Source organism: Sapajus apella, unplaced genomic scaffold, assembly GCF_009761245.1.
Source record: "Sapajus apella isolate SASKATOON/1434 unplaced genomic scaffold, GSC_monkey_1.0 scaffold24, whole genome shotgun sequence".
Lineage (NCBI taxonomy): Eukaryota > Metazoa > Chordata > Mammalia > Primates > Cebidae > Sapajus > Sapajus apella.
Window position 1 is genome coordinate 17,028,886 of NW_022436964.1, and position 25,962 is coordinate 17,054,847.

General features: G+C 39.8%; 1 protein-coding gene and 2 pseudogenes across 6 annotated transcripts in view; all 3 read left to right on the plus strand.

Moving 5' to 3' along the window:
• Window positions 1-25,962, plus strand: part of KANK1 (KN motif and ankyrin repeat domains 1) — a 237,654-nt gene that overhangs the window by 133,820 nt on the left and 77,872 nt on the right. The gene's annotated exons all lie outside the window — the stretch shown is intronic.
• LOC116559844 lies at window positions 760-2,096 on the plus strand (annotated as a pseudogene). Its single transcript, XR_004272653.1, has one exon. The product of XR_004272653.1 is annotated as a developmentally-regulated GTP-binding protein 1 pseudogene (transcript).
• LOC116559845 lies at window positions 15,863-16,704 on the plus strand (annotated as a pseudogene).

Consider the following 25,962-nt stretch of genomic DNA (forward strand, 5'->3'; position numbering starts at 1 on the left):
CCTGGCCAACATGGTAAAATCCTGTCTCTACTAAAAATACAATAATTAGCTGGGTATGGTGGTGTGCACCTGTAATCCCAGCTCCTCGGGAGGCAGAGGCAGGAGAATAGTTTGAACCCTGTAGGTGGAGGATGCGGTGAGCTGAGATTGTACCACTGCATTCCAGCCTGGGCAACAGAGTGAGACACCATCTCAAAAAAAAAAAAAAGAAAAAAATATATATATATACATGTGAGACTTCATAGACACACATTGGTGTATACAACAAAAAGCATTAAGAAATTATCTCATGATTTAGCTACAAAATTAAAAGATTTCACAAATATTTATTGAATGCTTACCCATTCGACTGGATGATATGTAGGAATGACAAGAGGTCTGAGGCATAGTAGTAAACCCATGGAGCTAATAGTTTCAGGGTCGAGAAGATACCCAATAAAGACTTTGTTTCCTTTTGTAAGTCTCTCTAAGTTTATTTAGGATACCTGTTTTCACAGCCATACAGACCTTTAGAAAATAGGACATCACCAGGCACCACAAGGAAATAGACGGAAAAATATTTAAAAATAAATTGGTGGCTCATCATGCCTGTTATCTCAGCATGTGGCTTGGGAGGCCAAGGCAGGAGGATCACTTGAGGCCGGGAGTTCAAAACCAAGCTGGACAACATAGCAAGATCCTGTTAAATTAAAAGAATTTTAAAAATTCTTTTAGAGTTTGCCCACGGGTGTGTGAAGAGAAGCAATCAGTGTAGAGGCCACAGGGGACTCACCAGGATGAGCAGCACCTTAGCTAAGATCGGGGAGAGAGAAGCTGAGATGGCTCGGACTCAAAAGAACAAGGCCACAGCACACCACCTAGGGCTGCTTAAGGCTCATCTTGCTAAGCTTTGTCGAGAACTCATTACTCCAAAGGGTGGTGGTGGTGGTGGAGGTCCAGGAGAAGGTTTTGATGTGGCCAAGACAGGTGATGCTCGAATTGGATTTGTTAGTTTTCCATCTGTGGGGAAGTCAACACTGCTTAGTAACCTGGCAGGGGTGTATTCTGAGGTAGCAGCCTATGAATTCACTCCTCTGACCACCATGCCTGGTGTCATTAGATACAAAAGTGCCAAGATCCAGCTCCTGGATCTCCCAGGTATCATTGAAGGTGCCAAGGATGGGAAAGGTAGAGGTCGTCAAGTCATTGCAGTGGTCTGAACCTGTAACTTGATCCTGATTGTTTTGGGTGTCCTGAAACCCTTGGGACATAAGAGGATAATTGAAAATGAACTGGAAGTCTTTGGCATTCGCTTGAACAGCAAACCCCCCAACATTGGCTTTAAGAAGAAGGACAAGGGAGGCATTAATCTCACAGCCACTTGCCCCCAGAGTGAGCTGGATGCTGAAACTGTGAAAAGCATTCTGGCCGAATACAAGATTCATAATGCCGATGTGACTCTACGTAATAATGCTACAGCTGATGACCTCATTGATGTGGTGGAAGGAAACAGAGTTTATATCCCCTGTATCTATCTGTTAAATAAGATTGACCAAATCTCCATTGAGGAATTGGATATCATCTATAAGGTGCCTCACTGTGTACCCATCTCTGTCCATCACCGTTGGAATTTTGATGACCTACTAGAAAAGATGTGGGATTATCTGAAACTAGTGAGAATTTATACCAAACCCAAAGGCCAGTTACCAGATTATACATCCCCAGTGCTGCTTCCTTACCCCAGGACCACAGTGGAGGATTTCTGCATGAAGATTCACAACAATCTCATCAAATAATTTAAATATGCTCTGGCCTGGGGTCTCTCTGTGAAACACAAATCCTCAGAAAGTGGGTAAAGACTATATGTTGGAGGATGAGGATGTCATTCAAATTGTGAAGAAGTGAAACTTTCCCCCTTTCCCATCTGCCGGGCGAACCACAACAGCCTTCCCCATGATCAAGCACCCTACACCAGTTCTTTCTGGCTTTGACAGTCACTGGATCAGGATCCAGGGGAGGGAGATGGAGGCACCCAAACTGGAACTTCATTTGTCTTACCTTGGTGTCACTGTGTATGTTGAACTGCATAAAAGACCTGGTAGGCTGGTCAGCTACATGCAAAAAAAAAAAAAAAAAAATTCTTTTAATAAAATAAAATTTAAAATAACTAAATAAATTGTTTCACAAATAAATTGTTTCAAATTTTATTATTAAAAGAATTACAGTAGGTTATGTTTCTGGCAGAAAATAAGCTATTCTAGAAAGCTAAGCTTTCCCAGTGGTACATGATTTCTCTCTCTAATTATATCTTCTGTATGCCTCTCTCACTTGGATAATTTCCTTTTGAAAAGTTTCCAAAGTTATATGCTTTCAGACTTTTTAAAATATATTGAACATGATTTAATCTTCTCTTAGTAAGTTGGGTCCATTATTTTCAATAATATTATTGTATTGTGCTATAATAACAATGTTCTTAGCAACTCTGCAGTTTACAGAGCAGTTTGCCTGATCATTTTTGTTTTTTAAACATCTTTTTTTTTTTTTTAAAGACAGAGTGTCTCTCTGTCACACAGGCTGAAGTGTGGTGGCATGATCTCAGCTCACTGCAGCCTCTGCCTCCTGGATTCAGGCAATTCTTGTGCCTCAGCTTCCCAAGCAGCTGGGATGGGACTATAGGTGGGCACCACCATGCTCAGCTAATTCTTTTTAAGTGGAGACAGGGTTTCACCATGTTGGCAAGGCTGGTCTCAAACTCCTGACTTCAAGTGATCCGCCTACCTCAGCCTCCCAAAGTATTGGGATTACAGGCATGAGCCACCATGCCCACCCCTTAAACATCATTTAAAAGATCACTTCCCTTGATATAGGAATTTGGCTTTGAGTTACTAGGCCTTTCAGAAGCACTCCCCATGGCTTTGTCATCTGGCCTAAGCTATAGTGTGGGGAAGGGGCAGGGAGACATCCAAAGTTAATTAGAACTGAGTATGGACTTAAGCTTTCTGTATAAGATAAATTCATCCATAGTATTTTTGGTAGTTTATTTACTTATTCGATTATTTCTGTCTTCATTAATTTTGTAATTATTGTGACTAGACAACTAAGTTCTGGGTAAGATATGTCATTATTACATAAAGATGTCTTACAATTCTTGGCATTATAAATAACTGTACTGTGTTGTATTTATAAAATATGAGAAATAATAAGCAGAAACGTTAAGAAGTCTCACTTCATACTTCTTTGGTCTCTTTCTCTGCCTTTATCATTGATCAGGTTTCAAACTAGTTTTTATAGACAGTTTCATTTTTCAAAAATATATTTAATCCCCAGTCTTTTTAAAGTTTCACTTTGCCTTAAGGGGAGTGGTCTTGAGAAAACAGTATAGTTGTGAGTATCCATAGTGTCAAATGAGGAGAAGCATTGTAAGAACGTTAGAAGCCAAAGTTCTCACCACAGTCTCATTAGATGTCCTGAGCTGTATTTTTCTTGTTGACTCAAAACAATAAATACTAAAGAAAGTGCCAAATAACCTCAGTTCTTCTGGCTCATACTTATATATAGCAGAGATATGAAATAGCCCCAATCCCAGATCTTCAGTGGGTAGATTTGAGAAAGTGTTTTTTATAGAGATATTGTTGAAGTCCATGGCAATCAGGTAGAATACTGAAGGACCCGGTTGACCCAGTACATTGCAACCCTCTGCTCTCAAGTGCACCTCACACACAGCCAGTCTACAGATGAGGGACTACCATTTCTGGGGATTCTTTTTCTTTTTTTTTTTTTTTTTTTTTTTTTTTTGAGACTGTGTCTTGCCCTGTCGCCAGGCTGGAGTGCAGTGGTGCAGTCTCAGCTCACTGCAACATCCGTCTCCTGGGTTCAAGGAATTCCCCTGCTTCAGCCTCCCTAGTAGCTGGGACCGCAGGCATGCACCACCACACCCAGCTATTTTTTGTATTTTCAGTAGAGACAGGGTTTCACCATGTTGGCCAGGATGGTCTTGATCTCTTGACCTCGTGATCTACCCACCTCGGCCTCCCAAAGTCCTGGGATTACAGGCGTGAACCACCATGCGTGGCCGGTTCTTTTCCTTTAAATTGTTTTAACTGCATAGTAGTTAGTTTCTCATTTCTTCTTTAATAGGATCACCTCAACATATTTTAAAAATGTGTTGTGTATGTATAAGATTTGCCTTCTCTGGGTCATTAAATGGCAACACAGACACAGAAATAGAAATATACCAAATCCTTTTTTATGAAATTTATCCATTCATTCAAAATAAGTATTATAATTAATTTAAAATAATTTTGGACATTGGATATCCTAGGCTCTCAGAGAACTAAAATGACATAATCATTGCACTTGTAAAGCTTAAAGCCCAGTGGGGAAGAGCAACATAATAGGAACAAAGGCAGAGTATAAGAAGTACTGTTACAGAGTCACAGGCCAAGGGGAGCTCACGTCTTTGAGCTTCAATTTCTTTATCTGTTGCGGAGGAGTGTATCTCATGAAGCTGTTTTGAAGCTTATCGAAGATAATGCATGTGAAAACACTGTAAAATTATAAAACCGTGGACATGTCAGTTGTCTTGTTTGGTTTAAAATAGAAGCTGGGAAACTCTTTGTTCTGAAACCATGTAGATAATCCAGGGATGAGGCTCTAGTTAAACTGAGGAAAACAGTGTACCTGCATGTCAAATGCAGTTCTAGGGAGAATGTTTGAGATTGTATTATTAGGAGACTCTTTCCAGAAATCATTTTGTTGGCATTTATACTAAGTGGTGGTGATACTGAGAACAGCTTCATCTGACATCTCACATTACTGTCAGCCTTTCTTAGCACCCATGGTATATGTTTTTATTGTATCTCGTAAATAAGGTAATATGTTGAGTGTCCTGGCATATAGGGATATATATATGATCCGTATTGTATAGTTGGTTTCTAGAGTGTCTTCATAGCAGTCTCCCAGTAGTTCTATTTATTGCTATTCCCTTTCTGCTCCGTTTTTTTTCCCCTTAGTTCTTTACAGATAGGGAGATTATATATCCCAGTTTGCCTGCCCTGGTTTATGTCTCTTGTCCCTATGTCCCATTTACTTAACATTTTAACACCAGTAAAAGCATCTCATTTTGGACCTCACCTTATGTGGTCACCCTGGCTCAAAGCATAGAAGAAAATTAAATGAGGAGCCAGCAAATTGGTGAAATTGTAAAGATCTGTGACAGCTGACTTCAGTCACTGAGGTGAGCTGATTTACAGAGTGTGGATTTGGTCCAGTAATATCCTGGAATGCAACTTACAGATTTAAGTTAAGTGGTGCCCGATTATAGCTACACACTACAGCAGGTTTCCTAATGAGCTGTTAAAACGGAAGCATGTGTTTGTTCACTCTGGCACAGAACAGTAGTTTTGACACTTCAGTAGTTTTCACCATAGCATGGCTTGTTGGAGCTTGAAGACTGACATTCCTTCTTAAAGGCCCATCAAGGTTTTCATTCACTGTGAGCTATGTGTTAAGCTGGTATCGATCTTGTTTTTGACCATCATTCACCACAGCAGCCAACCAGGGAGGTGTAAAATGCTTCCGTCCCCCCCCCCCCCCCCGCCACCTGTGCACCTCCTTTGGTGTGACCCAGGGGGTGACGGTTAGGATGCAGCTTGGAGGGATGGCTCTATATTGCAGCATCTCTGCCTCACCCCCACTACCCTTTTAGAATGAGAAAACAGGATTGAAAGGTCTAAAAGCCTAAAGAGAGAAAATTCTGCAGTCCTGTGTTTTTCCGAGCAGAGGGGGAAGGTGCCACTCTGTGTGACTCCTTGCAATCCCAAATATAATAGAATAAAACTATCCTTACTGCCAGTGTTAATATGAAATTTGTATAAAGGTGGAGGGAATACTTTACTGTTTTATTAATATGTAACCCCAGTATTTTCATTGCAGAGTGACTTGCAAAAAGTTCAGTGCAAATTAAACTGAGTTAAAATCAAATACATAAATCTACCTTTCTCTGTTGACAGCTGCATTGGAGTTTGGGATTGGCCTCGTTGCTTATTAGAGCCAAATAAATGTATATGATTTTATTCTTGCAAAGTGAAAGTAAAAGATCAAAAAATAAAAATCTGTGGAATGGAACATTTTTAGTGTGATCCCTGTTTTACTTTCCAGCAAGGGAAACATGGCTTAAATTTCTCTGTTAAAACAGTGCTTTTCACACCTTAATGTGGGACTCTTGTTATGTAGATCCTGACTCCTGGGTCTGGGATGGAGGCCTAAGATTCTGCATTTCTAATTAGCTACAGAGCGCTGGTGGTGCTGGACCACAGGGCACAACTTGAGTAGCAGGTTGTCAGGAAGTGTGTGTTTCAGGGAACTTCAACTCTGCATATCACTGTTGTAAAATACGCAGGTTAGAGTGGCACACACCAGACCCTCAGCTGTCTGGAGGAGCTGTTTTAGCTAGTGCTTAGGGTGAGAGGGACCACTCAGACTTCTAAACCCTAAGTATTGTCCACAGTCTCTTTACCAATCTTAAGGTATCCCTAACAGAGGCCCAATGTTCCGGCTAATGAAATGAATAAAGAAATGTTACAGTCCTTGGGTTTGGAATTCCAGTAACTAGCTTATTTTACATCTATTAAAGGCTCGGAGAAAAGCAGTGGAGGGAAGGGGCAGAAGACTAATAGGAAATGAGAAGAAATGCAGAAAAGAGAGTTCCATTTCCTCCTACTTCTATCAAAGGAAAAAGGCTGTTATGTGCCTTCTCTTTCTACCTCTATATAAGGCAACAGGGCCACCACTAACTGGTTTGTGTGACTATATTCTTCTGGCTGTTTAACCTCTGTTACTTCGCAGAAAGTCCTCATCTGTGAAAGGAAGGATTTGGACTCAGACAGTTTTCAGAGCCCCTTCAGTTGTTAAAGCATAGCAATTAAGAATTTTATGGTCATACAACACTAAAAATAATACATATATCTTTACGAATGGGGTTTTGTTTCTGTAAGAGCACCTCCAAAATAAGTGTGTGTGTGTTAATATGTGTACATTTTATATTTCCCTTATATTCTTTGTTCTCTTCCTTTTGAAAAAATCTATTTTGTTTCATGGCTTCAAAATCCCTGAAAATTTTTCTGTCTTTTTATATAATCTATAGTGGGCTCTATTAATTTCTGCTTCCGTCATACTAATTTGGGAAACCCGGCCTCACAGTAGCAGGAATAGCTAGAAGTTTCTTCTGTGACTTACTGGCATTTTTCCCTAAGCATCTGCATGTGTTGGATGTGTGTGTAAGTACCATGCATTAGATCCATCCTCTGTTTAGAGGATAAAGGAATGCTTGTTCCACAGGTTACTTTGGGTCCAACTCTGTTCTCTACTCAGTCTGTTCTCGCAATACAATGACCTGTTGTCTTAGGACAGAAGTCTGGAGTTTATTCACATCTCTATTTCAACTAATTGTTTTACACATCAGGCTGCATATAATGTAACGGATAATGAAATACTTTAAGTAAGTGAGGGATTTTCAATCCTTAGACTTCTGGATGAGAGAATTTCAAAAATTATCTGCAAATTAACCTTCATAATTAATGTTCATATGATATACAGAGGTTGAGTTTTATAAAATATAAACTGCTCTGAGCCAGAAATGAAAAATAAATGTAGGACTGGGTGCAGTGGCTCACACCTGTAATCCCTAGCACTTTGGGAGGCCAAGATGGGCGGATCACCTGAGGTCAGGAGTTTGAGACCAGCCTGGCCAACATGGTGAAACCCCATTTCTACTAAAAATATAAAAATTAGCCAGGTGTGGTGGCAGGTGCCTGTAATCCCAGCTACTCAAGAGGCTGAGGCAGGAGAATTGCTGAGGTTGCAGTGAGCCAAGATCACCCATTGCACTCTAGCCTGGGGGACAAGAGCGAGACTTTGTCTCAAAAAAAAAAAAAAAAAGAAAAAGAAAAAGGTAGAATCCTATGTTAAAAACCTAAAGTTGTTATATTAAAATTAATAGTATGCAGACATTTTTGATACATTGTTTTGAGGATGTGTTTACTATGTTCAATAAATTTAGGAATGGAATCTAGTTCCATTGGCCCTCCTACAACATTTTGGCGAGAATATAAATTAATACCTACTTTCTGAAGGACAAACTGACATTATCCATTATTATGTGTAGGCTCTGTTTTCTTCATCTCACAAATTCACTTCTTGTAATTTACCCATTTAAAATTAATTATTGCAAATATTTGGAATTATTGGACAGGTACCGAAAGTTATATGTAAAAGTATGCTCATCGAAGTGTTTGCAGTGTGAGCCATAGTGGCTCATGCCTGTAATCCCAGCACTTTGGGAGGCTAAGGCAGGTGGATCTCCTGAGGTCAAGAGTTTGAGACCAACCTGGCCACCATGGTGAAACCCCATCTCTACCAAAAGTACAAACATTAGCCAGGCAGGATGGCACACGCCTGTAATCCCAGCCCCTCAGGAGGCTGAGGCAGGAGAATCACTTGAACCTGGGAGCAGAGTTTGCAGTGAGCTGAGATTGTACTGTTGCACTCCAGCCTGGGCGACAAGAGCAAAACTCTATCTCAAAGATAAAGTGTTTGCAGTGTGAAGAAGCAATCTATTTAACAATAAAGGAAGATCAAATGGCACAAATATGAAAGGGAGTACTATGCAGCCATTAAAGAGAGATGGGCTTATTATCTTAGGAAGATGACTGATATGAAGTCAAAAGTTATAAAGGAACATTTGGAAAAAATGTATAGGTACATACAGGCTTATGTAAGCACAAGGAAGAATTGGGAAGCAATACTCCAAAACGTTGCTAGTAGTGGAATTACAGCTGATTTTTTACCTTCTCTCTCATGCATTTCTTTATTGCTGAATATTTAGTACTAGTATGTAGAGAGGGAATAGAAAACTTAATTTGTAACGGATGGAAAAAAAGTAGCCACACTGGGAGCTAAGTTAGAGGAGAAAACAGAGCCCAGGTGTTTTAGCATCTCTTCTGGCATTGGCAGCGGGAATTCTCTGACTAGTCATCATTGTGCCAGAGAAGCTTCCTTTGCACAGCTGGGTCCTGTGAGGCAAGACCTGTGTCCTGCTGACTCATACACAGCATCCCATATGGTCTTAACTTTATTTAGCAACGTCAGTTCAAGGGAGCCTTGTGTTCCCTGTGGGCCCAGGATTTAGAAGAGCATAATCATAGAATGTCTGTCAGGCCTGGAAGTGTCATTAGGGCTGTCCTAGTCTGGACATGAAGAATCTGAGGCCCAGAGCATTTAAGAAACATTCCCAGAATCCCAGAGGTGTTTCCAGGCCAAGTGGAAATGAAAATGGAAATACGGTTCCCAGGCTCTTGGTCTGTCTAGTGCTGCTACTTTGCTTATCTCCAAGCTGTGCTATGGTGGATGTGTCTCCAGTTCTCGCAAGCAGTTTTTAAGGCCAGAGCAAAAGGTTTCCAGGTAAAAGAATCTTGGTTTTTTTTTTTTTTGTTTTTTTCATATCATAGAAGATTAAATTAATAGGACTTTTGTCTAGATCTGTGTTCAGTGAAATGCATGGAAATTCAGAGGTTGTTGACTGTCCTTGGGTCTGGCTTCTTTGGGGTATCTAATAAAGGCTGCAAAACCTCTCTCTTGAACAATGCATGTTTGCTGAAAACCACAAAACTTTGCATTTCGTTTTGGTGGTTTCAAGAGCCCTGTAAAGCCTGTCCTGTGTTATAATTGCCCTTTGTCTTGTGCTCACCTGTTTTTAAGCAGTTCTCTTGCATTTGGAGGTTATGGAACTGTGATCTGGTTTTCATACCTTTGTGGCAAATATGTTTTCTTTCAATAAAAAGAAGGAAAAGATAGCAACTAGGAACAGGAACAAGTCTCATCACATTGGATATTTAGTGTTTTCTTTGTGTTTATAGTTGCTGTTAGATTGTCATTCCAATAAAAGTAAAATTGTGTAATATTTTTAAAAGCCGTCATCACGCTAGTACAACTGCTTTCATTGTTTGCAGTGTGCTCCACTCTGTTTCTGTCAACATGGATATTTCATGGCTATAGCCAAAGACTGTTCATTATGCCCTTTCATGCTTCCACATGAAAGACACAAACGGAGACTCAAATTGAGTGGCTTCTTACCAAAAATTAGGTGTTTGAATAGGAGCAGATAGTTTTTACTTAAAAGATATAAGTTTTGAAAGTGGCCTCATGCAGTGGTTAACACACTGATGACTGGACTTACCTGAAGAGTTTCTGATTCAGAATCTCAGCATGGGGCCCAAGAGCATGCATTTCTAGTCAGTCCCCAGGTGTTGCTGACACCAGCGGTCCAGGGCCACACTTTGAGAAACAGTGGCTTACAGAATAAGAGTCTTTTTTTTTTTTTTTTTTTTTTGGAGACGGAGTCTCACTCTGTCACCCAGGCTGGTTCTCCCACCTCAGTCTCCCAAGTAGCTGGGACTACAGGCGTACGCCACCAAACCCGGTTAATTTTTGTATTTTTAGTAGCAACAGAGTTTCACTGTGTTGGCCAGGCTGGTCTTCAACTCCTGACTTTGTGATCCGCCCACCTCGGCCTCCCAAAGTGCTAGGATTACAGGCTAGAGCCACCGCAAGAATAAGAGTCTTTGAAGACGGTGTGTTTTCCAAATTTTGCTGAGGACAAGAATCAGTTGAAAATATTTGTTAAAAATGTATGTTTTGACCCCATGTCAGACTCACTGAATCAAAATCTCTGCGAGAGTCTTGGGATACTATATTATCATATTTGGAGGAACTACTGTACCATTGCTATCAGGTAGGCCCTATAGAGCATCACTTGTTTGCAGACCACTTAAAGGACAGTATATATATATATTTTTTTCAAACACTAACTCGAACCAGAAGGAACAATATATTTACCATTCTAATAGTTTTCTCATCCTTTGTCTGCTTTGACCCTTAGGACTCCATCAGCATCCACATTTTTAAGTGAATTTTAACTAACCCTTCTAAGACATAAATATTTTTATTTCCGGTCCCAAATATATTGTGCAAAAGAGATACCAGAATACGGGCTTTATGAGAATTACCTGAAGTTTTACTGAGTTTCTTTTTTAAAAAGCATAGTCACAAAGTGTGTGTGTGTGTGTGTGTGTGTGTGTGTGTGTGTGTGTGTGTGTGAGAGAGAGAGAGAGAGAGAGAGGAGGGAAGGAAAAACTTCTGACAAGGGACTTCTGACAAGTTCCTTAGTGATGGTGATGCTGCTGGTCTAAGACCATATTTTGAGAACCACTGGAATCGACCAATAACTCTCAAATGTAGCAGTTGCATTTCCTGGAGGAGCTTTTAAAAGTACTTCTTTTCAGGTCCCACACCCAGAGAGTAGCTTAATTGGTCTTTGGTGGGGCCTAGGCAATAATTATGATAATCATCCAGCTGGCCGCAGTGGCTCATGCCTATAACCCCAGCACTCTGGGAGGCTGAGGCGAGTGGATTACCTGAGGTTAGGAGTTTGAGACCAGCCTAGCCAATATGGCAAAACCCGTCTCTACTAAAAATACAAAAAATTAGCTGTGCCTGGTGGTGCATGCTTGCTAGTCAGGAGACTGAGGCAGGAGAATTGCTTGAACCTGGGAGGCAGAGGTTGCAGTGAGTGAGCTGAGATCACACCATTGCATTTCAGCCTGGGCAACAAGATTGAAACTCCATCTCAAAAAAGAAAAGAAATATCATCCAAGGTTGTGAACCATTACTGTAGGTCACTTCAGATAAAAGGTAATGGGGAAAAATAAAGGCTAAACCAGTTCTCCTCCCATTTCAATGTGCCTACAAATCACCTGGGGATCTTGCTGAACTGCAGATGGATTCTGTAGGTCTAGGGCAGGGCCCAAGATGCCCCTGTTTTTGAACAAGTCAGGCAGATGCTGCTGCAAATGGCCGGGGGTCCACACTTTGAATAGTGAGGTGGTTAGAAAGTGTTTACAAACCTATGTAAGTTCATACCAACACATAGTTTTTATATATTTTAAGTAGTATAGAACAAATAAATGCAATGTCACTGAGATTTCAGATTCCTTAAATCAGAAACAGTAAATATTTTGCCATTAATGACTATTTCCCTTCCTTTGATGGCTAAAACATTTTGTTTTTGCGTCTCCCTACCTGCTTATTCAGAGTTTCAAACAAATGTTTGTAAATTAATTTTGCTTTAGTATGACACACATATTAACAGGCTTTTCCCCTTTATAACTGGGCCCCAGGGTTCACTGTCTGCATTTGAGATTCTTGCCTTCTGGCTTCCTTCTTGCCTCAGACCCTGCTCATTAGGTGTTATTGCCCCAGGAGGCTAAAAGTTTAGTAATGCCCCAGGGCCTCGTTGCAGGCTCTTCACTTTTGGCACTTTCATGCTGTCAGACTGCAGGCTCTGGAACCCAGTCTTCTTGTGACATGGTTTCATCCTGTGTCTCTGGCTTGAGCCCAACCTTTCCGTCCTGGGTTAGAGGTGAAGCCTTTTCTCTGGCAGATCCCACAGTCTGACGCTTTTCCTAGTGTGGTGGGGTTGAGACCTTGCCATCAGAGCCTGTTCAGAAGGAAAGGGGGAAAGACAAGACCTTTGCATGAGATGGGAGGTTTAAGTCCCTTCTGTGGAATGTTTCCCTGGCCTGTTGCATTTTCCCAGCTGAACATGGCAGAAGTGGTTGATGATGGCATTTGAATTAGTGAAAGGCTGCAGAAGCCTCTTGGGGAAATGGGTGGGGCTGAGCCAGTGGTCCTCCCTTCTGCCTCTACCTCATGCTGGCCAAGTGTCAAGGCTATGTCTCCTTGGTGTAGCCTGTCATTGGTCAGTCTGTGACTATACTGCTGTTCTCAAAGGCATTCCTCAGAATGGGAACAGGCTTTTTCGGTCATTTCCTACTTTTAAAGTGTATCTTCATTGCAGGTGCCCCTGCTCCCTCCCTGCGCCTATAATTGCCTGTCTAGCATGGGTAGGTGAACATCAGCGGAAGTCTTGAAGAATCATAAAAGCGATGTGCTTGTTCCATCAGGGGAGTCTGTGATGATAAAAAAGGAGAGAATGTTCTGAGACTCCTCTTTTAAAAAGGGAAAAGCTTAAGTGAGGCTTATTTCCACTAAAGGAAAACAACATAAGGCAGCTTGACCTTGAGTGTGACTGGAGCCCTGTAAATGCCACTTCTGCTTTTTTTTTTTTTTTAATTGTGTTAAAAAACATATAACAGATTTACGTTCTTAATTTTTAAGTGTACATTTTATTATTGTTAACTGCACATTGCCATATGACAGATCTCTAGAACTTTTCCATTTCACTTGACTGAAATTCTATACTCATCAAACAACTCTGTGTTACCCCTGCCCACCAGCCCCTGGCACCAACCTTTCTGCTTTCTGTTTCTATGTCTTTAATTGCATGTATTTGGCGTGGAAATTTGGCTTTTTGTGATTGGCTTATTTCACTTAGCATAGTGTCCTCAAGTTTCGATTCTATTCGTGATGCAGCATGTGATAGAATTTCCTTTCTTTAGCCTAAAATATATATGCATACATTGTATGTATATACTACATTTTCCTTAGGCATTCATCTGTTAATGGACATTTAGGTTGCTTCTGCCTGTTGGTCATTGTGAATATTTCTGCAGTAAGCATGGGGGTACAAATACCTTTTCAAGTTCCTGTTTTCAGTTCTTTTGGACATCTATCCAGAAGTGGAATTGTTGGATCATATGGTAGTTCTAGTTCTTATTTTCTTGAGGAATCTCTATACTGTTTTGTATAGCAGCTGTACCATTTTACCATTTCACCAACAACCCTGACCAATGTAGGGTTCCAGTTTCTCCACATGCTACCAATACTTATTTTGTTTTTGTTTTTGTTTTTTAGCAGTGGCCATCCTAATGAGTATGAGGTGATATTGTGGTTTTGATTTGGTTCCGTCTTTTCAAACTCCAAATTCAGTCTCTGCTACAGTTTTTCCCATACCCATTTTCAGTTGAGGTGCATATGCTGTGTTGGTAACATAAATTTAACATTGCGAGAGCTTTTATCAGACAGCAAATTGGAAAGCCCTTTCCAGGTCAGATATTTGACCTCTTTAAAGCTTATCTTAAGTAAGTTAGGAACTTGTATGTTCTTAAGAAAACACAAGAAAATCTGGGAGATTTCCATGTGGCATGGCTGAGCCTTTCTGTCTTCTTGGTGGTGGTGGTGTAGGGGTGTTACAGGCTCTCCCTAAGTTGCCCAGGCTGGAATGTAGTGGCTAGTCGCAGGTGCAATCATAGCTCACTATAGCCACGAACTCCTGTCTCAGCCTCAGAAGTAGCTGGAACTACAGGCCTGTACAACCATCCCCAGCTCCTTTCTGCTTTAAACAGTGGAAAAAATATATGTACTTTTTAATTCAAAGGGCTGGTTATATCTTCCAGGTGAAATCCTCTTTGTGAAAGCTGAATGAACTATTCCTGGAATATCCAGGGTCCTTTCCCCATGATAATAAACTAAGGAAGCCCAGAGCTCCCTCTCTTTAAAGATAGTAGGAAGCCTACACATAAACAAAACACTTAAAAATAAAAAATCATTTATTTTATTTTACTCATGAGCTTAAACCTGTTAGTGACTTTTAACTTAGAAGAAAACCTAGTCTTCCTACTATGACCAGCAGGACTAAGCAAGTCTCATAACCTAGCCTCTGCTTATCTCTCACTTCAGCCCAACCTGTTCTTTCCCTCTCTTAAAAACTCATTTGCGCAAATATATTGAGCTCTTTCTTGCCCCTGAGCCTCCAGACCTTTTAAAGAAAAAAAAAAAAAAAGAGTGTAATTTTGATGAAGACCACATTGTTCATCTTTTTTTTTTTATGGCTCTTTTGGTGTTGTGTCTAGACTTCTCCAAGCCCTAGCTCTTAAAGATCTTCTACGTTTTCTTAAGATTTTATAGTTGTTGTCTTTTTTTTTAATTTTAGATTTAAGATTCATTTGAAATTAACGTTTGCATAAGACAGAACATTAGGAGGATTCATTATTTTAACTACAGATGTCAGATTGCTATAGCACTGTTTGTTGAAAGACTTTCCTTCCTTTTCTGAAAGACTTTTCTGAAATGCCTATGTCAAAAATCATATGGGCACATTTGAGTGGGTCTATTTCTGGCCTCTATGATGTTCCCGGGACCATTTTTACCTTCCACCTTCCCCCTAGTTAACTCCTCCCTATGCTTAAGGTCTTAGCTTCAAAGGTACTTCCCTGGAGAAACTCTTAAGAACCACCCATTTCTATACATCTGTATACCGTCAACTTCAGTCCTAAGAAAGGGTACCTCCGTTATTCTCACTCAACACCTGTTTTTCCTCCATCATAGCATTTAGCATAATATGTTTATAACTTTTTTGTATATATACAAATCCTGCCTATAAGCCTCAAAAAGGCAAGAACCGAGTTTATTTTGTTCATCACTGTAGTGCCCGGCACTGTGCCTATTGCATGATGAGTTCTCAGTCAATATTTTTGAATAAATGAGTGAAACAAAGTTAGACTTCCTGGGATGTTTTCTAAATCCCGAGGTATCTTTTTTTTTTTTTAAATCAGAGGATATTGTTGGCTCTTGGAGCCTTAGGGCATAATCATTTCTAACTCAACCCATGTTTGAAGATAAGGGTTTTGAGAACTTTTGGCCTACGTCAGAGTCACCTAGAGGGTTATCAAAATGCACATTGCAGGGCCCCAAACCCAGAGTTCCTGCTTCAGTAGGTCTGGGATGGGGCCCAAAAATTTGGATTTCCAACAAGTTCCCAGAAGTTATTGCCGATTCTGCTGTTCTGGGAACCCACTTTAAGAACTGTGTTAGTCTGTTCTTGTACTGCTGTAAAGAACTACCTGAGGCTGGGTAATTTATAAATAAAAGAGGTTTAATTGACTCACAGTTCCACAGCCTGTACAGGAAGCATGGCTGGGAAGGCCTTAGGAAGCTTACAATCATGGTGGAAGGGGAAGGGAAAGGTGGCATGTCCTATGTGGTGGGAGCAGGAGAAAAAGAGGGAAGGAGGTGATGCTATGCACTTTTAAGCAACCAGTTCTCAAGGGAAGTCCCCCCACCATCTAATCACCTCCCACCAGGACCCTCTTCCAACACTGAGGATTATAACTCATAAGATTTGGGTGGGAACGCAAATCCAACCCATATCAAGCACCAGTGTTTTCAGGTTAAGAATCTGAGGGGGCCCCAGTCACTGAGCCACCACTGCCAAGGACTTGGTTCCCCCTTCTCCTGCCACTGCCCACTTTTGCAGCCATTTCCACTGAGGAAAAGGAATTGTGTTGTATGTCCACAATCCAAAACTTCCACTCTTTCCACCCCTTTGCTGATGCAAGTGAGGGTGATGACCTGCTTTCTGCTGACACTGAGGATTATATCCATATAAGAATTCGTCCAACAGAGGAACAGCAGGAAGACCCTTCCTGCTGTCCAAGGGATTGCTGATGAGTGTGATAAAAAGAAACCAATGAAGGCATTTAAAAAGAAGTTTGCCTGCAACAGTACTGTAATTGAGCATCCAGAATAAGGAGAAGTCATTCAGCTACAGGGTGACCAGCGCAAGAACATGCCGCTTCCACGTACAGATTGAAATAGCTAAGGACAATAAGCTAAAGGTTCATGGGTTTTAAGTGCTGTGGCTCGCTGAAGCTTGAGTGAGGATTTCCTTGCAATGAATAGAATTTCCTTTCTGTCCCTTGTCACAAGTTTGAAAACCTCGCAGCTTGTATAATGTAACCATTTATGATCTGCTTTTAACTTGGACTAGTGTAACTCCTTCATGCAGTAAACTGAAAAGAGCCATGCTGTCTAGTCTTGAAGTTCTTAATGTAAACAGAGATCAAGCAATAGGCGCCTGGCAGTGTCAAGCCTAAAACAAAGCAATGTCATCATATTTCAGCCATGCCCAGAGCCCTAAAATCATAGACAACTATGTCTGGTAAGAAGCTCCTCCATTCTCCCTCTGTAGAGTCCCCTGCCCTAAGAGAATGTCACTGCCTGAACAATCCACGGTGAATCTGAGAGGAGAGATGGGGGTAAGGCAGCAACAGCAGCTGTACTATTGGAAAGGAGCCTTTGGTAGTCAAAGAAACATCCCCTGGCATCTCCAACCTGACCAGGGGGCATAGCTTTAGAGAGGCCCCCTTCCCTATAGTGAGGTGATAGGATATCTGGCTTGCCACAAAGATCTTTTTGATTAGGCATACTAGCTAAGGGATGTCCAAACACCAGAATGTGAGGCCAACCTTCCCTCAAAGTTAAACTTTTGACAAGGGAATAAATCTCAAACTGATGTACCAGTCATGTACCTAGCTATAGAGCTTGCAAGTTAATGTAACAGCTGCCCAATGACATGTGAAGTAACAAACCGGTTTTAATAGATTTTTCTCCCTCCAGTTTTAATGTTATGTATTTAAACCTTCTTCTTTTTTTTTTTTTTTTGAGACAGAGTCTCATTTTGTTGCACAGGCTGGAGTGCAGTGGCGTGATCTCGGCTCACTGCAGCCTCCACCTTCTTGGTTCAAGCAATTCTCCTGCCTCAGCCTCCCGAGTATCTGTTATTACAAGCATGTGCCACCACATGCAGCTAATTTTTGTATTGTTATTAGAGATAGGGTTTCGCATGTTGGCCAGGCTGGTCTCGAACTCCTGACCTCAGGTGATCCACCCACCTCACTCTCCCAAAGTGCTAGGATTACAGGCCTGAGCCACCGAGCCCCGCCTAAACACTTATTTAAATAAAACTTGTTTACAGAAAAAGAAAAAGAACCTAAGGGTGTATTACATGTCCTCCTTTTTCTTAGTGACAGTCCCAGGCACACTTGAACTTTTCATTAACAGTATTGATCAACTTAAGAGTTGATCAGAGAAGGTCACATAAGAATTCAATTTCAATGGAATTAAAGAGAAAATTTTTGGTAAAACAAAATAAATGAGAGCTGTACATTTAAAATAAGAAATGAACAGAAAGCCTTTCAAATCACACTAAACTAACTCTCATATCTGTGGCCATTACACTGCTGTTCTTTAATGTTTAAATAGGTTAAAGCACGGATATTTTAGTTTAAACCACCAGCAGTAGGAATGCTTGCTCTGTAAGAGCGAGACTCTGCTAATATAGTCATAAAGTCAAGGTTTAGGTTTCTGCTAGTGTCTGTTTTCCCTAAACCTATTACAAACAAATGAAAGCAAATCAATAAATACTTTTCATGGTACCAATACTGAGTTATAAAGTTACTTTCCTCTGAAGTCAGGAAGAAACATAAAGGTGGTAAACTGAAAAAGAAGAAATTTTAATCATTCTAATTTTCATTCAGATGCTCTTTAGACTATCGCTGCTTTCTTTTGTAGCAGAACAGCTGATTTTCAGCCTACGTTTTCATGATTTGATAAACCTTCACCATAGACAGTTTCTTGGAAAGAAACTTTGCAAGTGTCAGTTATTTTTAAATATTAGAGCATTAAATATTAGACCACTGTGTGGGTCCCAACGACCCAGTTGGAGCAGACCCAGCATGGGATTCTGAAAGTGTTTGCAGACTCTGAGGGTGTTTTAACCTGTTCACTGGCAGCGCAGCCCTTGTGTACACTCTTGGAAAGATACTGATGTGTACTTTCATGATGTAGGATGGATGAGCAGTGAGGGTTTGTAGGAAGGCTGGACACACTCATGTCCACTTCGGGACACAAGGAGGCAGATGCTGTCATGGGAACTCTTCAAATAAGGTGATGTGGTTTGGCTGTGTCCCCACCCAGATTTCAAATTGTAGTTCCCATAATCTCGTGTGTCATGGGAGGTACCCAATGGGAAGTAATTGAATCATGGGGGCGATTACCCTGATTCTGTTCTTGTGATAGTGAGTTTTCATGAGATCTAATGTTTTTTGTTTTTTGTTTTTGAGTCGGAGTCTTGCACTGTCAGGCTCTTGCCAGGCTGGAGTGCAGTGGTGTGATCTCGGCTCACTGTAACCTCCACCTCCTAGGTTCAAGCAATTCTCCTGCCTCAGCCTCCCGAGTAGCTGGGACTACAGGCACACGTCACCATGCCCAGCTAATTTTTGTGTTTTTAGTAGAGACGGGTTTCACCATGTTGACCAGGATGATCTCGATCTCTTGACCTCATGATCCACACTCCTTGGCTTCCCAAACTGCTGGGATTACGGGTGTGAGCCACCACGTCCGGCCTGTAATGGTTTTATAAGGGGCTTTCCCTGCTTTTGCTTGGTACGCCTCCTTGCTGCCGCCATGTGAAGAAGGATGTGTTTGCTCACCTTCTGCCATGATTCTAAGTTTCCTGAGGCCTCCTCAGCCATGCCAAAACTGTGAGTTAGTTAAACCTCTTTCCTATGTAAATTACCCAGTCTCTGGTATGTCTTTACTAGCAGTGTGAGAATGGACTAATACATAAGACAGAAAAGATGAGTCAGGAATTAGCTTTTAGCACAGCTAATCTGTTAAGCATAGTGTGAACCTAAATTGAACTTTCTTTGGGCCCAAAGCACAGCCGTCTAGTTAGATTACTTTGTGGAAAAAGGTGGGTTGGTATCTAGTTTGTTCATAGCTGTATCTTAAGTGCCAAAAACAGTGCCTGGCACACGGTGGGCACACATTTATTGAATGAATAAATGAATTTATTTACTGTTGCTTTCTTCCATATTTTCTCTTTATTGTCTGCATTTTAATTTGTTCCTGTACCTGTGATAAAAATACCTCCATCAGCTTCATACCTGTATTACCTCATAAAGTTGCAAATATACTCATTTAGACAAACACAGCATAAAATTTCCCTAATAGGCAAATCTCAACCTTTTTCCTACATTAGAAATGAAAGCCAGTATCCAAGTAAGATTCTGTTCTGGTTTGGATCTGTGTTCCCTCCAAATCTCATGTTGACATGTGATCCCCACTGTTGGATGTGGGGCCTGGTGGGAGATGTCTGCATCATGGGGCAGATTCCTCATGAATGGCTTGGTGCCTCCCTATGGTAATGAGCTTTTCCCCCTGACTTCATGAGAGAGCTAGTTGTTAAAAAAGAGCCTGGCACCTTCCCCCTTGCTCTGTTCCTCCACACCTCACTATGAAATATGCTGGCTCCCCCTTGACTTCTTTAAGTTTCTCGAGGCCCTCACCAGAAGCAGATACTGGTATCACACTTCCTGTACATCCTGCAGAACCATGAGCCAAAATAAATCTCATTGCTTTATAAAGTACCCAGTCTGAGGTACTGCTTTGTAGCAGTAGAAACTGACTAACAAAGATTGTAATTTAGATCTTGGTTCGTAATTGAGATTTCTTTTCACCTCTACCCTACTCATACCAAGAAAATTATCTGCTATATTTGAGGAAGCCAAATGGGATTGGGTCATATTGGGTAATTTGGTTGCAAAATATCTAAAAGCTGGTTAATATTACCCCTGGTCTTCCTATGGTAGGAGCCAGTACTGGAAATCACCAGAAGATAATCAGATAATAAATTGTGGCCAGAGTTTATACTCCAGCATACTTTTAATTGTTACTTTTAATTATTGACTATTTTTGTGTATTCTACAGGAATATGTGAGTAATCATACTTGATGTATGGTAAGACAGGTTTTTGGTTACCTGTATGAAAGACTGACTTGAAGAAATCAAATGAGCCCTGCATTTTTTGTTAGGGTAAAATATTTGTATTTGTGTATGTGCGTTTTTCAGTTTGGTTCTTTTAGAATCTAGGTAATTTAGGTTCCTCTTTATTACCCGGTCTCCTTAGGTCATCTTTGGCTGGGGCAGTTTGCTTCTTTTACAACTAAGCCTTCCTAAGCAAACTATGCTCTGGCCCCAGCTGCTACTTGTCATGTGCGTCCTCTCATCTTTCACCCTTGCATGTGCCATCCCCACTGCCTGCAATGCCCTTCCACCTTTCTTGTCCTGAAAAGTACTCACTCATCCTTTAAGACTTAGGCCAAGTGATCTCTTATTATGAATAATGTTTTTGGCCTCTTGTACCCTTTTCAAACTAAATAAGACCACTTTTCTATGGATTGGAATTGAACTGTGTAAACACTACTCTTCTAATTGTGTCTATAATATTTACCTTCAGCACTAGTGTGTGAACTGCTGGGAAAGGTACAATGCCTTAGTCCATGTTATGCCTCCAACATAGAAACTAAAGAGTGCCTGGTACAAATTCTAGGATATTGTAAATCTTTAAAACGTATTACGGTAATTAATTAAAATATTCATAAAAGTATATAAAATATTGAAAATAGCCTCCAGTGATAACAATTGATAGAGTTGCAAGATTGAATAAATTTTGTATATTCTGCCTTTTCCAGATTTTAGGTAAAGTTAATTATATTGCGTTTTTAGTTTTATTGTTACATGAACAAAAATACTGTGATATCTTATAAAAAGATTCTAGAATTTTCACATCAAAATGGTGCTTTCTCGTTTCATATTTTTCATTTTTAAAATTGATAAATAAATGTACATATTTTGGGGGTCCATGTGATAATTTGATACGTTTATATAATCAAATCAGGGTAATTGGAGTATCAGTCACCTTAAATATTTATCTGTTTATGCTAGGAACTTTTGAATTATTCTTTTCAAGCTATTTTGAGTGTATTAACACACACTTGATTAATGTTATCTGTAGCTATTCTACTGATCTGTCAAGTACCAAGTCTTACCTCTTTTAAGTGTGTTTATACCCATTAATCAACCACTCTTGATCCCCCTTCCCCGATACCCTTCCCAGCCTCTGGTAACCACCAGTCTTCTTGCTATCTTCATGAGATTGACTTTTGTAGCTCCCACATATGAGTGAGAACATGCTAAATTTGTTTTTCTGTGCTTTGCTTGTTTCACCAAACATAATGACCCCTAGTTTTATCCATGTTGCTCCAAATGACAGGATTCAATTTTTTTTATGGCTGGATAATAATCTATTGTGTATTTATATCACATTTTCTTTTTAAATAGGTATTATTATTTTGCAGAGATGGAGTCCTGCTATGTTGCCCAGGCTGGTCTCAAACTCCTGAACTCAAGCAATCCACCCCCGTTGGCCTCCCAGTATACCACATTTTCTTTATTCATTCATTGATAGACACTTGGGTTGATTCCATATTTTGGCTATTGTGAATAGTGCTGCAATAAACATGCGAGTACAGATCTCTCTTCAGCATATTGATTTCCTTTCTTTTAGATACATACTCAGTAGCGGAACTGCTGGATGATATGGTATTCTACTTTTAGTTTTTTTGAGGAACCTCTGAACTATTTTCCATAGTGGCTGTTCTAATTTATATTCCCACGAACAGTGTATAAGGATTTTTCTTTCTCCACATCCTCACTAGCTTGTTATTCCCTGTCTTTTTTGATAAAAGCTATTCTAGTTGGGATGAGATTGTATCTCATTTCGGGTTTGATTTGCATTTTCTTGATAATTACTGATGTTGAACACTTCTTATACCCGTTGGTCATTTGTATGTTCTCTGTTGAGAAATGTCTGTTCAGGCCTTTGCCCTTTTTAAAATCAGATTAATGGCTTTCTGCTATTGAGTTTTTTGAGCTCCTTATAAATTCTGGTTATTTATCTCTTGTCAGATGGGCAATTTGCAAATACTTTCTCTTGTTCTATGGGTTGTCTCTTCACCTTGTTGATTGCTGTACAGGAGCTTTTCAGCTTGATGTAATCCTGTTTGTCCATTTTTGCTTTTGTTGCCTATGCTTTTGAGGACTTAAACAGAAAATCTTTGCCCAGACCAGTATCCTGGAGCATTTCCCCAATGTTTTCTTTTAGTGGTTTTATAATTTCAGGTGTTAGATTTAAGTCTAAATCCATTTCTATTTGATTTTTGTATATGGTGAGAGATTGAGGTATGTTTCAGTCTTCTGCATATAATTGTCCAGTTTTCCCAGTGCCATTTATTGAAGAGACCGTCCTTTCCCTATTGCATATTATTGGCACCTCTGTCAAAAATGAATTGGCTACAAATGGCATGGATTTATGTCTGAGTTCGCTGTTCTGTTCAGTTGATATTTATGTCTGTTTTTTATGCCAGTACCATTTTGATCTGGCTACTGTAGCCTTGTAGTATATTTTTAAGTCAAGTAGTGTGAGGCCTCCAGCTTTGCTCCTTTTGCTTAAGATTGCTTTGGTTATTTGTGGTTCTGTATGAAATTTAGGATTGTATGCCCTATTTCTACGTGGAATATTATTGGCATTTTGATAAGGATTACCTTGAATCAGTAAATTGCTTTGGGTAGGATTGTCATTTTAACAATATTCTTTCAGTTCATGAGCATGGTATAATATCGTCTCCATTTTTTGTGTCATCTTTTGTTTAATCGGTGTTTTACAGTGTTCCTTATAAAGATCTTTCACAACTTTGGTTAAATTGATTTTAAGGTGCCAGGCACAGTGGCTGACACCTGCAATTCCAATACTTTGAGAGGCCAAACCAGAAGAATGGCTTGAGCCCAGGAGTTTGAGACCAGTCTAGGAGCATAGTATGTCCTCATCTCTACAACAAATCAAAATGTTAGCCAGATGTTGTGGCATGCACCTGTGGTCACAGCTACTTGGGGTGCTGAAGTAAGAGGATCACGTGAGACCAAGAGGTCGAGACTGCAATGAGCTGTGATCATGCCACTTTACTGCAACCTGGGTGACAGAGCAAAACCCTGTCACAACAACAACAAAAACAAACAGTTCCTGGGTATTTTACATTCTTTGTAGCTATAATAAATTAGATTGCTTTCTTGCTTTCTTTTTCAGATTGTTCACCATTGGTATTTATAAATGCTACTGATTTTTGTATGTTGGTTTTGTATCCTGCAACTTGACTGAATTCACTTATTAGTTCTAATAGTTTTTTGGTTTTTAAAAATAGAAGATCCTGTCATCTACCTTGAAAGGCACTTTGACTTCTTTCTTTCCAATACAAATGCCTTTTATTTATTTTTCTTGCCTAATTGTCTGGCCAGCACTTCCACTTTATGTTGAATAAAAGTAGTGAAAGTGCACACCCTTGTCTTCCTCCAGATCTTAGCAAAAAGGCTTCCAGTTTTTCCCTGCTTGGTGTGTTGTCAGCTGTGGGTTTTTCATATATGGTCTTTATTATTTTGAATTATGTTTCCTCTGTACCTGGTTTGTTGAGAGTTTTTATTGTAAAGGGATATTGCATTTTACTGAATGCTTTTCAGCACTTACTGAAATGATCATGTTTTTTGTTCTTGATTGTGTTAATGTGGTATATATATCACATTTATTGATTTGCATATGCCATCTTTGCATCCCTGAGATGAATCCCACTTGAAAATGTCGAATCATTTTATTAACATGTTTTTCAATTAGTTTGCTAGTATTTTGTTGAGGATTTTTCCATCTATGTTCATCAGTGAAATTAGCCTATGATTGTCTTTTTTTTTTATTGCGGCCTTGTCTGGTTTTGGTATCAGAGTAATTCCAGTCTTGCAGGATGAGTTTGAGGATTCCTACCTCTTCAGTTTTTTTTGAAGAGTTTTAGTAGAACTGTTATAGCTCTTCTTGAAATGTTTAGTAGAATTCATCAGATCCTGGACTTTTCTTTGATAAGAGACTTAATTATAGCTTTGATCTTACTACTTACTATTGGTTTGTTGAGGTTTTCTTTTTCTTCATGGTTCAGTTTTGTTTGTATGTGTTCAGGAATGTATTCTTTTCTTCTAGATTTTTCAGTTTGTTGGCAGTTATCTCTAATGATTCTTTGTACCTCTGTGGTCTCTGTTACGTATCTTTTTCATTTCTGATTTTATTTGGGTCCTCTCTCTTTTTTTCTTTTTTTTTTTTTTTGTTAGTCTAGCTAAAGATTTGTCGGTTTCTTGTTTTTGTTTTTTTTAAACTAAAGTTTTGTTGATCTTCTATAATGTTTTAATCTCAGTTTCATTTATTTCTGCTCTGATTTTATTATTTCCTTTCTTCTAGTAAATTTGAGTCTGGTTTAGTGTTGCTTTTCTAGTTCCTTGAGATGGTGCATTGTTAGGTTGTCTTTTTGAAGTCTTTCAACTTTTTTGATGTAGATGTTTATTACCATAAACTTCCCTCTTAATACTGTGTTTGCTCTGTTCCATAGGTTTTGGTATGTTGTGTTTCCATTTTTATTTGTTTTGAGAAATTTTAAATGTTCTGATTAACTTCTTCATCAACTCATTGTTCAGGAGCATGTTGTTTAACTTCCATGTGTTTGTATAATTTCCAACGTGTTCTTTTTTTTTTGAGATGAGATGGAGTCTTGCTCTGTCATCCAGGCTGGAGTGCAGTGGCAAGATCTCGGCTTACTGCAACCTCTGCGTCCTGGGTTCAAGTGATTACCCTGCCTCAGCGTCCCAAGTAGCTGAGATTATGGGTGTGCACCAGCATGCCCAGCTAATTTTTGTATATTTAGTGAGACAGGGTTTTTGCCATGTTGACCAGGCTAGTCCAGAACTCCTGACCTCAGGTAATCTGCCCACCTCAGCCTCCCAAAGTGCTAGGATTACAGGTGTGAGCCACCTCACCTAGCCAGATTTCTACTTTTTAAAATTTGTTGAGACTTGCTTTGTGGCCTAAAATGTGGTTTATTTTGGTGAACATTCCATGTACTGCTGAAACGAATATGTATTCTGAATAGTTGAGTGTTTTATAAATATCAGTTAGACCTATTTGGTCTGATGTGTAGTTTGACTCAATTGTTTCTTTGTTGATTTTCTGTCTAGATGATCTGTTCATTGGTGAAAGTGGGGTATTTGACATCCTCCACTACTATTGTATTACAGTCTCTCTTTCTCTGTATCTATTGTTTGCTTTATGTACTTGGGAGCTGAATTTTCAGTCCATGAAGATTTCTGTTTGATTTTTTAAATAATGTTAATTTCTTTGTTAAAATTGTCTGATAAATTTCTGAGTGGAGAATTGCCGTTTTGTTTCTTGTATTCTGGTTGTTTTGTAACTCCTCTCCTCCT